Genomic DNA, 11,727 nt, shown 5'->3' on the forward strand with positions numbered 1-11,727 from the left:
AAGAAGAAAGCCTGGCCTAAGGCTAGGAGTCGAAAGGAGAGGTTGGGGGAGGTGGGGGAGGTTGGAAAAGAGGTTGACAACAACCCTCGAAACCAGTTAAAGGTGTGTTACCTGCCATCCTTGAGCCTACTTGCTATCCTTGAGCTCATTTGCTATCTTTCTCCCCCCTCACTGTTTATCCTAGAGCCCACTTGCTATCTTTCTCCCCACTGTCTATTTGCTATCTTTCTCCCCACTGTTTATCCTTGGGTCCACTTGTTATCTTTCTTTCCATTGTTTATCCTTGAGTCTACTTGCTATCTTTCTCTCCACTGTTTATTCTTGGGTCCACTTGCTATCTTTCTTTCCATTGTTTATCCTTGAGTCTACTTGCTATCTTTCTCTCCACTGTTTATTCTTGGGTCCACTTCCTATCTTTCTTTCCATTGTTTATCCTTGAGTCTGCTTGCTATTTTTCTCTCCACTGTTTATTCTTGAGCCCACTCGCTTTCATAGATATTACAACGTCGTCTGGTGCTCATTAGATGAAAGTACTGGAGATCATTACCCCTCCTCCCGACGCCTGGTCTCAGACCCGGTCTCAGGCCCGGTTTCAGGCCCGATCTCAGGCCAGGCCTTTTGGGAAGGCACACAACAAACCACAGCCTGCCTCTCCACGAACAATTTGATAGTTTAAGCTCTCGTAACCGTGTTCTAGTATATAGTACCTATAACACAACACTCACCAGTACCTACAACAATCACCTGTACCTATAACACTCACCAGTACCTACAACAATCACCTGTACCTATAACACTCACCAGTACCTACAACAATCACCTGTACCTATAACACTCACCAGTACCTACAACAATCACCTGTACCTATAACACTCACCAGTACCTACAACAATCACCTGTACCTATAACACTCACCAGTACCTACAACAATCACCTGTACCTATAACACTCACCAGTATTTCAATATGGAGCTAAAATATTAAATCCGTCTTGGTCATTATACCCAGACTTTTCAACCTTTACAGCATCAGGGAACAACTCAACCAAAACTAACACTCCCTACCATTTCTCATTTTCTCCTTATCGGGGATAATGACACCTTCAGTTATTAACACTACATGAAGTCAACAAATAAAAGACGAATTAATTCACTACTTGCCTCACCAGGACCTCAGGACAGAGAGAAGAATGATAAAACGAGAGATGCCAAGCCCATGATGATCCTTTTCAAATCACTTGTTCTCTCTAGGCTGGAATACTGCTGTACATTAACATCTCCATTCAAAGCAGGTGAAATCGCAGATCTAGAGAGTGTACAGAGATCCTTTACTGCACGTATAAGTTCTGTCAAGCACCTTAACTACTGGGAACGCTTGGAAGCACTTGACTTGTACTCGTTGGAACGCAGGAGGGAGAGATATATCATAATCTACACTTGGAAAATCTTGGAAGGAATGGTCCCAAATCTGCACACAGAAATCACTCCCTACGAAAGTAAAAGACTGGGCAGGCGATGCAAAATGCCCCCAATAAAAAGTAGGGGCGCCATTGGTACACTAAGAGAAAACACCATAAGTGTCCGGGGCCCAAAACTGTTCAACAGCCTCCCATCAAGCATTAGGGGAATTGCCAATAAACCCATGGCTGCCTTCAAGAGAGAGCTGGACAGATACCTAAAGTCGGTGCCGGATCAGCCGGGCTGTGGCTCGTACGTTGGACTGCGTGCGGCCAGCAGTAACAGCCTAGTTGATCAGGCCCTGATCCATCGGGAGGCCTGGTCATGGACCGGGCCGCGGGGGCGTTGATCCCCGGAATAACCTCCAGGTAACCTCCAGGTATCCTCAGGTTCTGTAGTGATAAACATCTGTTCACATTATCTCTCTATCCACAGCAGGATTCTACTTGCAGAAGAATACAAGGAAAGAAAGAACCTTTTTCGCCTTGAAATTTCCTAAACACATTATTCAATCCTGCAAGACTATAACCTCTTAACATGTTATGAAATCCCAGGCTACCATCGATCACAGGCTTATCTACCCACTGAACAGAAAACCCTTTCTATATACAGATGACACTGGAGTAGCAGTACTTGCCACGAAGACTAAAAAATAAATCACCAGAACTCCCCACCCTGCTAAGAGCACGGTATACGGTATACAAGGTTAGTTCCAGAGCTAAGGGGAATGTCCTATGAAGAAAGATTAAGGGAAATCGGCCTGACGACACTGGAGGACAGGAGGGTCAGGGGAGACATGATAACGACATATAAAATACTGCGTGGAATAGACAAGGTGGACAAAGACAGGATGTTCCAGGGAGGGGACACAGAAACAAGAGGCCACAATTGGAAGTTGAAGACACAAATGAGTCAGAGAGATAGTAGGAAGTATTTCTTCAGTCATAGAGTTGTAAGGCAGTGGAATAGCCTAGAAAATGACGTAGTGGAGGCAGGAACCATACACAGTTTTAAGACGAGGTTTGATAAAGCTCATGGAGCGGGGAGAGAGAGGGCCTAGTAGCAACCGGTGAAGAGGCGGGGCCAGGAGCTAAGACTCGACCCCTGCAACCACAAATAGGTGAGTACAAATAGGTGAGTACGGTGTACGGTATCCCGTGTACGAGATACGATCGTGTTTACAAAGGAGGAACATAAGAGGGGAACCTGGATACCCGACTATGAAAACACAGATGCGCCAGTAGGATGTAGGACATACGGATGAGACGGTTATGTTTTAAGTCAGCAGCTATACTCATCTCTAAAATCATCATACAGACGAGAGATAAATAGATTTTAGCGAAACCCTTAGCTAAAACAATAATGGAAGATGAAAAACACACATTACCAGAACCTGATCTCGTAATCCAGGCTACATCCAACGTCATCTGACCTCTTGGATATAAATGGTATAAAATACCGACACACTGGAAAAATAAACACAAAAGCAGTATAACACGATTCTTTATTGCCTACGTTTCCTTCACAAAGTGGCTCCATCAAGTCATAGATCTACTTGGGTAAAGAGTTCATGAGTATATATAGTGTGCAATGTCAGTTGAACCTGACTCTCCACCCTATATATATATTCATGTACTTTTTACCCAGGTAGCTATATTTGTGACGTGATAAAGCCCACTGTGTGGGCGAAATGTAGTCAAGAAGGATCGCAGTATACTGCGTTTGTATTTATTTTTCCACAGTTACCTGACCTCACACTGATGCTGGCAGACAGGTCACCTGAAACTACAAAATGGTTTTAATAATAACCATAAGTTTAAAAGGGGCAGACCGGTAAGCTAGCTGAATGCCTCGGTCAGATGGCCAAAAGCTCCAGCTGTGGGTCATCATATGATTAAGACCCGCGTCAGGAAACACTTGTCCTGTTTCCTGACAAACCTTACCTATCTAGATCACCTCACCTACACCGGATGTGTCATCTCAACTTCAACCTTGTCCAGCACTACACAGAAACAAGTGGAGGTTTACACATAGAAAGATCGCGGTCAGGACTCAAACCCAAGTTTGGGCGTTATGCACAAGTGTGGCTGAGGCTTACTGGTGTGTCCGACGCCAGGACGAAACATAGTTTGTAATCAGGCAACTAATCATGTTGAGGTATCTGTAGCTGAGTAGTCTAAAGCGTCACGTAGGGAGCTAAGCCACACTTGTGGATAACGTCCAAACGTGGGTTCGAATCCTAATGACCTCGATCTTTGTGTATACCTCCGCTTCTTTCCGAGTGGTGCACCGATTGAGATATATATATATATATATATATATATATATATATATATATATATATATATATATATATATATATATATATATATATATATATATATATATATATATATATATATATATATATATATATATATATATATATATATATATATATATATATATATATATATATATATATACATATATATATATATATATATATATATATATACACTATATATATATATATATATATATATATATATATATATATATATATATATATATATATATATATATATATATATATATATATATATATATATATATATCTTAGGATTATAACTTCTTTACAACGTAATATTCCTGTACCTTAATCAGATGAACTTTTGCCTAAAAGCAAAGAAATGACCTTTCATTTCAATATCTTTTTAGAAAATGTCACCCCTAAATGAAAAAAAACGAGTAACGAAAAGAAGTCTTAAATGCATATTGCATGTAACATTAATAGCAAATAAAACAGCTTACAGCATCATTATCATATTTATACATATATTACTACTTACTGCTTAGAATAAACCGAAGTTGCAGTTTGTTTTTGTTTCTGCAGGCAGTATACAGTTCCTGCACGTTCAGCACACTGATTACTTCTTGGTATACTGAGTTCAGTGCTTCTTTGTAAGGTTTCAATATTTATGACAAATTCTTGAAGTCATTTTCATCATACATCTGATCAGTAAACCAATACTCTGTCCAGGTGTATGAAATTAATCTGAATATCTTCAAAGTCTTCCGTCTTGTAGGTACAAGAATAAATGCAAGAATAGCTAGAATGGCTCTTGAATTCCACCTGGCATTGCTGATGTTTGGAATTTTCTGAAAGCTAATCAAAGGAAAGTGACCTTTTTCTTCAACGAATCTAAACACTCGTGTTAGATGGTACAGAAACTTCGTATCATCTCTCCATCCTGATTTATGGAGGATCTCTTCTGTTCCATTAACAAACTGTGCCTTCAGTTCCTCATAATTCTATACCAGTTAGGATACAAATGGCTATACATGTAAATATATTGTCTGACAAGCGGTGCTCACTGTTACACTCCTCTGTGAAATACAATGAGAAAATGATAACAACAATAATAGATGCCAGTATATAGAGTTGCCAATTAGTAATTTTCTGAGTTGCTATTTATGAATAGTAACGTAAATATATGGTGATCAACTTTTTTCATTAATTTGAGTTGCCAATTAGTACTTTCCTGAGTTGTTACCTATGAGTAGTAACGCACAGTATGGTGATACATAGTTTTTATTTAAGGGTGACCTTTTCTGAAAACTGAGAGGAATTAGGGACTTTTTCATTGCTTTTAAACGAAAGTTCATCGATTTATGACACAGATGTTTTATCTGGAAAAAAAAGTAAAAAAGTTATAACCCTAATATATATATAATATATATATATATATATATATATATATATATATATATATATATATATATATATATATATATATATATATATATATGCAATAAGATCACAGTAAACAGGTGATTTCAGAATATGCAAAACAACCACTCTGAAAGAATAGAGAAATTCCAAGCGCTTTCGTGACTACTCACATTGTCAAGGAACTATGAAAGTAAAGCATCCAAGGAAGGTATATAAGGGGTCTGGCCAACACCTCACCATCAGATCCCACAACGGTTAAACACCTGACGCGCGCCAGCCCAACTGGACAGGTCCTTTGCACAACCCACCAACAAACTATTCTACCCAAGAAAATTTTTAAAATTATTATTTGTCCAGTGTATTATTAAATTCTTCCCAAATTCTATTAATTATAAATGGATCTAATTTATATAAACCAAAGGAAATATTCATATTATTGTCAAAACTGCTTTTTATGAAACAAGATTCAATTATATTCCTGGTATAAACCTTGGTAATAAATACCGAAAAGTTGGTTTAGAAAGACACGTAAGCAAACACTATGACATATTTATTAGAAAACGTTTCGGTCCTGGGACCTTGATCACTTCTAACATACAGAGGTAGAAAGGCATTATATATATAGACGGAGAGTGAGGTGTGACGCACGTGACCTGAGGAATGTCATAAGAACATAAGAATGGAGGAACACTGTAGAAGGCCTACTGGCCCATGTGAGGTAGGTCCTTATCAAAACAACCTCTGCCTATGATGAGGACTGGTAGACGATGAAATCATGTGACTCCTGTGTTGTTGGGTTGGTGGTGCTTAAGTATCATGAATGCCAATGTTTTTGAAATTTTGTAGTTTCCAGTGTTGCGTTCTATAGTGTCGGTGACGGCGATTAGTGAGGCTTCTAGGCACCGTCGGCGTCTGAGGTCTGGTTCGGTGAGAACGAGTTGTGCCTCATTCCAGTTCATCAAATGTCCCGTGGAGTCTCTGTGGAGGACACAGGCGTACCTTACATCGTCTCTGTTAGAGGCATTTCGATGCTCATTCAAGCGGACTGCAAGATCTCTGCCTGTCTCGCCTACATATTTCTTGGGACAGAACCCACAGGGGATAGTGTAGACGCCTGCTGTAGAAGTTAAGAGGTGTGGGGCTGCGTTTCGTAGTGAGGTCTTTGATAGATGATGTGTTTATGGTGGAAACGTTGATGTTACTCATAGCAAGTGCCCGGCGAGTATTCGTGGCAACATCACCACATGGGAGTACTATGAACTGCTTAGGGGGCTGTTCCATTTGCGGTTTGTTACAAACAGTGCTTTGGGATGGCAATGGGCAGCCCGCTCAGTGCTGTGCTTGCCAACCTCTTCATGGAAAACCTGGAGACAGAGAAATTCAGCACCCTCATTCCCAACACCGTTACCTGGCTAAGATACGTTGATGATGTATTGGTTTTCTATTCGAGACGTCTCAATATCCAGGCCCTTCTCAACAAGATCAATGCAGTTGAACCATCAATAAAGTTTACACTTGAACTCGAAAATGATGGCAAACTTCCTTTCCTCGACGTTCTACTGTGCAGATCTCCCGACAGTGACAAACTTCTCTTCAAAGTGTATAGAAAACCCACCAACAAGGACGATCTTATACACCTTTATTCACACCAAGACACCCGCACTAAGAGAGGAGTCCTCATTGGCTTCTTCTTGAGAGCTCTTCTCATCTCCAGCCCCTGTTTTCTAGAAGAAGGATGCACTTACATAACACAAGCCTTTACACGTCTTCAGTTCCCATCTTTCTTCATCCGAGATTGCAGACTTAAGGCACAAGCTATTCTCAACAAACCGCCCATGGAACAGCCCCCTAAGCAGTTCACAGTACTCCCATGTGGTGATGTTGCCACGAATACTCGCCGGGCACTTGCTATGAGTAACATCAACGTTTCCACCATAAACACATCATCTATCAAAGACCTCACTACGAAACGCAGCCCCACACCTCTAACTTCTACAGCAGGCGTCTACACTATTCCCTGTGGGTTCTGTCCCAAGAAATATGTAGGCGAGACAGGCAGAGATCTTGCAGTCCGCTTGAATGAGCATCGAAATGCCTCTAACAGAGACGATGTAAGGTACGCCTGTGTCCTCCACAGAGACTCCACGGGACATTTGATGAACTGGAATGAGGCACAACTCGTTCTCACCGAACCAGACCTCAGACGCCGACGGTGCTTAGAAGCCTTACTAATCGCCGTCACCGACACTATAGAACGCAACACTGGAAACTACAAAATTTCAAAAACATTGGCATACATGATACTTAAGCACCACCAACCCAACAACACAGGAGTCACATGATTTCATCGTCTACCCGTCCTCATCATAGGCAGAGGTTGTTTTGATAAGGACCTGCCTCGCATGGGCCAGTAGGCCTTCTAGTGTTCCTCCATTCTTATGTTCTTATGACATTCCTCAGGTCACGTGCGTCACACCTCACTCTCCGTCTATATATATAATGCCTTTCTACCTCTGTATGTTAGAAGTGATCAAGGTCCCAGGACCGAAACGTTTTCTAATAAATATGTCATAGTGTTTGCTTACGTGTCTTTCTAAACCAATTATATTCCTGTCGACCATGAACTTGAGAAAGTAGTATCAAGCAAGTCCATGGTCGACAGGATTATAATTGAATCTTGTTTCATAAAAAGCAGTTTTGACAATAATATGAATATTTCCTTTGGTTTATATAAATTAGATCCATTTATAATTAGTAGAATTTGGGAAGAATTTAATAATACACTGGACAAATAATAATTTTAAAAATTTTCTTGGGTAGAATAGTTTGTTGGTGGGTTATGCAAAGGACCTGTCCAGTTGGGCCAGTGCGCATCAGGTGTTTAACCGTTGTGGGATCTGATAGTGAGGTGTTGGCCAGACCCCTTATATACCTTCCTTGGATGCTTTACTTTCATAGTTCCTTGACAATGTGAGTAGTCACGAAAGCGCTTGGAATTTCTCTATTCTTTCAGAGTGGTTGTTTTGCATATAGTATATATATATATATATATATATATATATATATATATATATATATATATATATATATATATATATATATATATATATAGATAGCTATTTATTTTCAATGTATTTGATAAAGCCTCATGCATGAGTAGAGTCGTGCTAATACAGGTCTCTTTTTGCTATAATTTCCCATTTGTCGGCTACGCTGCACTTCAATAAATGTTAAGCCCTTTCTCTTGTTGTTTATTTTATTAATGATATTAATAATTATGATCCTGGAGGGTCGACAACGCACGTGGAGGGTCGTTACAGTGAATTATTATAAAATTAGAGGGTCATTATAGCACTGAAGGGGTGTTACGGAGGGTCGTTATACCATGAAGGGCGGTTATGGCCCTAGATACCTGTTGAACCACTGAGAGTATTTTACAATGCATATTGTATACACAGTGACGACTGTGAGGGAGTATTCCTGTGAGGCATTCAACAGCTCTCTCAGCGCATCACATCTCGGGTTAGCAAGGCAGAGCAAGTCAACTTTCATACTCCGCAGACGACCTGTCACTGCAGACGACCTGGCACTGCAGACGACCTGTCACTGCAGACGACCTGGCACTGCAGCCAACTAGGCGAGTCCATGTAAATAGGGCGTTACTCTTCCTTTAGCCACGAGGTGGATGAGAATTTCTACTATCCCTTGCGCTGCATTACCCTTGTGGATTTAGCGCTTCACATAAATATAAATAAAAATGGTTCTGAATGAAAATCTGAGGCTTCAAAAACGAAATGGTCTTAATGGATTAGGATTTAAGAGTGTGAGCAGAGTGGTTTGAACGAGATAAGCATCTCTCTCCCACGACGGCATCACAACCTCTCTCACGCTCAGTCTGAGGCCCTTCTGTTAGTGGGAGGCGCTGGCATTCCCTGGCAGTGTGTTGTACATGACACAGTGTGGTGTGCATGACACAGTATGGCGTGAGATAAGATAAGATTTCATTCGGATTTTTAACCCCGGAGGGTTAGCCACCCAGGATAACCCAAGAAAGTCAGTGCGTCATCGAGGACTGTCTGACTTATTTCCATTGGGGTCCTTAATCTTGTCCCCCAGGATGCGACCCACACCAGTCGACTAACACCCAGGTACCTATTTGCTGCTAGGTGAACAGGACGACAGGTGTAAGGAAACGTGTCAAATGTTTCCACCCGCCGGGAATCGAACCCGGGCCCTCCGTGTGTGAAGCGGGAGCTTTAGCCACCAGACCACCGGGCCGTGCGTGGCATAGTGTGGTGTACATGACACAGTGTGGTGTGCATGACACAGTGTGGTGTGCGTGGCATAGTGTGGTGTGCATGGCACAGTGTGGTGTGCATGGCACAGTGCTGGCTTCAAGGTGTAATGTCATCCAAGGAATAAACTCAGTGAAGAGTAAAGGAGGGGGCGGGATGGGTATAGTTTGAAAAACAGTGTCAACCTTGTCAACCGATCCCTCTTCACCTACTTATAAAACACTTTACACCTCTTATACTCCATTTCATCAGCCTTTGATTGTCAGTGAAATTATCCTGGGTAAAATAATATTGAGACGCATGAAGGAATACAATTATCGCACTCACTGTGTTGAAATACATGAACAAACACTTATAAAAACATTTTATTATGGAAACGATTTAGTACTGGGACTTTATTCACGCCGATGAATGTTTGGAGTGAACATGGTCCAAGAATTGAAAAATTTCCCATGATAAATGTGCTCAGTGTTTGCTCAAGTGTCTTTAACCACAACTTGTGGGTCTTGTATACCAGATTTTCACCATGTAATTCTAATAATGAAACTATGAAGAATACACAACTATTAGTGAAGTACCACTTATACAAGGTTACTGGGAGGGGAATAATATGCTACATAAAGGGCCACCTCACAATGATCTATTACGCAACTATGAAAAAAAGGAAGACAAACTACACTGGGTGACAGCTATATTTCCAGTTATTATTTTATACTTCAATCTTAAGCCTCTATTAGTTTGGTGGTCCACCCACGTCCAAGGCCCAGTGCTTTAAGTCTTCCCCCACGATGAAGAAACAAGAAACTTCTGTAACAACCCACTAATTCCCTTTCATTTCAACTCAACTGAATGACTACAGCTGAAGCAACATCACAACATGCATGTACCAAGACTCTTCATCATATAATCAGACATCAGGAGTTAGGTGATAATTTATAGTCTACAGTTTATATTCATAAGTGGATTTTGCAAAAGCCATTGTTACTTTATGAGCAAATTGTTAAAAAAAACAAATTGTTTACTTTAGCTGCTTGTTTTTTTTTTTTTTTAATGTAAATTTTAGAATATTAAATGGGTTGTCCAATGGAAACAATTATATATCTTGGGCCTATGGAGAAAAAACATCTTTGGTAACTAAAAAAACTAATCTAATAAACAAAACCTAACCTAACCTAGTATTTCACTCAAACTCTAAGTATATATTGACCATAAAGAAATAAGTTCTCAAGAAGAAACTGGACAACTTCCTGCTACAAGTGCCGGAACATCCGGCTTATGATATCTATGTGGACTTATAGGCAGCTAAGCTGGTTGACCGGACGTGATCTCAGGCTGGGCTGCGCAGGTCAAGACCTTACAAAGACAATAACAGTGCCCCCTGTGTCTCTAATACCTCCTAGGTTGCTGCTAGATGAGCAGTTGCATGAGGTTACGAAGTATTGCAGAAGTTGCCAGTTGCTGTCAGAGCACCACCAAGTGGGGCATCAAGACACGACACTGTGTAGGTGTCAGAGTGAGTCACCACGGGGTTAAAATTCCTTCTAGGCAGTTTTTGCCCCTAGCTGTTCAAGAGACACCAGGTGCGGGGTTACAGATGTGAAGAGAGGCAGTATGGTGAAAAATACTCAAAATAATGGATTCAAACTGGATAAGTTTAGATTCAGAAGAGAAAGCTCGGTGTAGAGTTTTCTTAAATAATAAAGTTATATCCAGAGCGAAACGTAGTTATAACAAATGTCTGCTGTGCACCAAATGGTTTTGTAGGATATTTGTGGGCAATACCTGTCATCGTAAATAAGGAAACCAGCGTCCAGGAAGTATGTCCGCCCCTGAACGCTATGCCGTTCACAGGAGTTAAATAAAGTTATTGCAGGAGAGTAAGAACAAGGCACACGTGTGTGTGTGTGTGTTAGTTGTGTGTGTGTGTATGTGTGTATGTGTGTGTGTGTGTGTGCGTGTGTGTATGTGTGTGTGCGTGTGCGTGTGTGTGTGTGTGTGTGTGTGTGTGTGTGTGTGTGTGTGTGTGTGTGTGTGTGTGTGTGTGTGTGTGTGTGTGTGTGTGTGTGTGTGTGTGTGTGTGTGTGCGTGTGTGTTACAAGGTGAGCAGGTCGTGGAACCTGTGTACGAGGACCACAAGGACAGTGTACACACTGCCTACCAAGCAACCTCTGCCCTCACTCGCCAAGGCCTCACGCTGCACAACCTGCAGTCTGGTGTCTGCCTGCCTCTCTCTCTGCCTGGCTGCTAGAGAAGTCCGCGAA

The sequence above is a fragment of the Cherax quadricarinatus genome, chromosome 25 (genome assembly GCF_038502225.1).
Source record: "Cherax quadricarinatus isolate ZL_2023a chromosome 25, ASM3850222v1, whole genome shotgun sequence".
Taxonomy (NCBI): Eukaryota; Metazoa; Arthropoda; class Malacostraca; order Decapoda; family Parastacidae; genus Cherax; species Cherax quadricarinatus.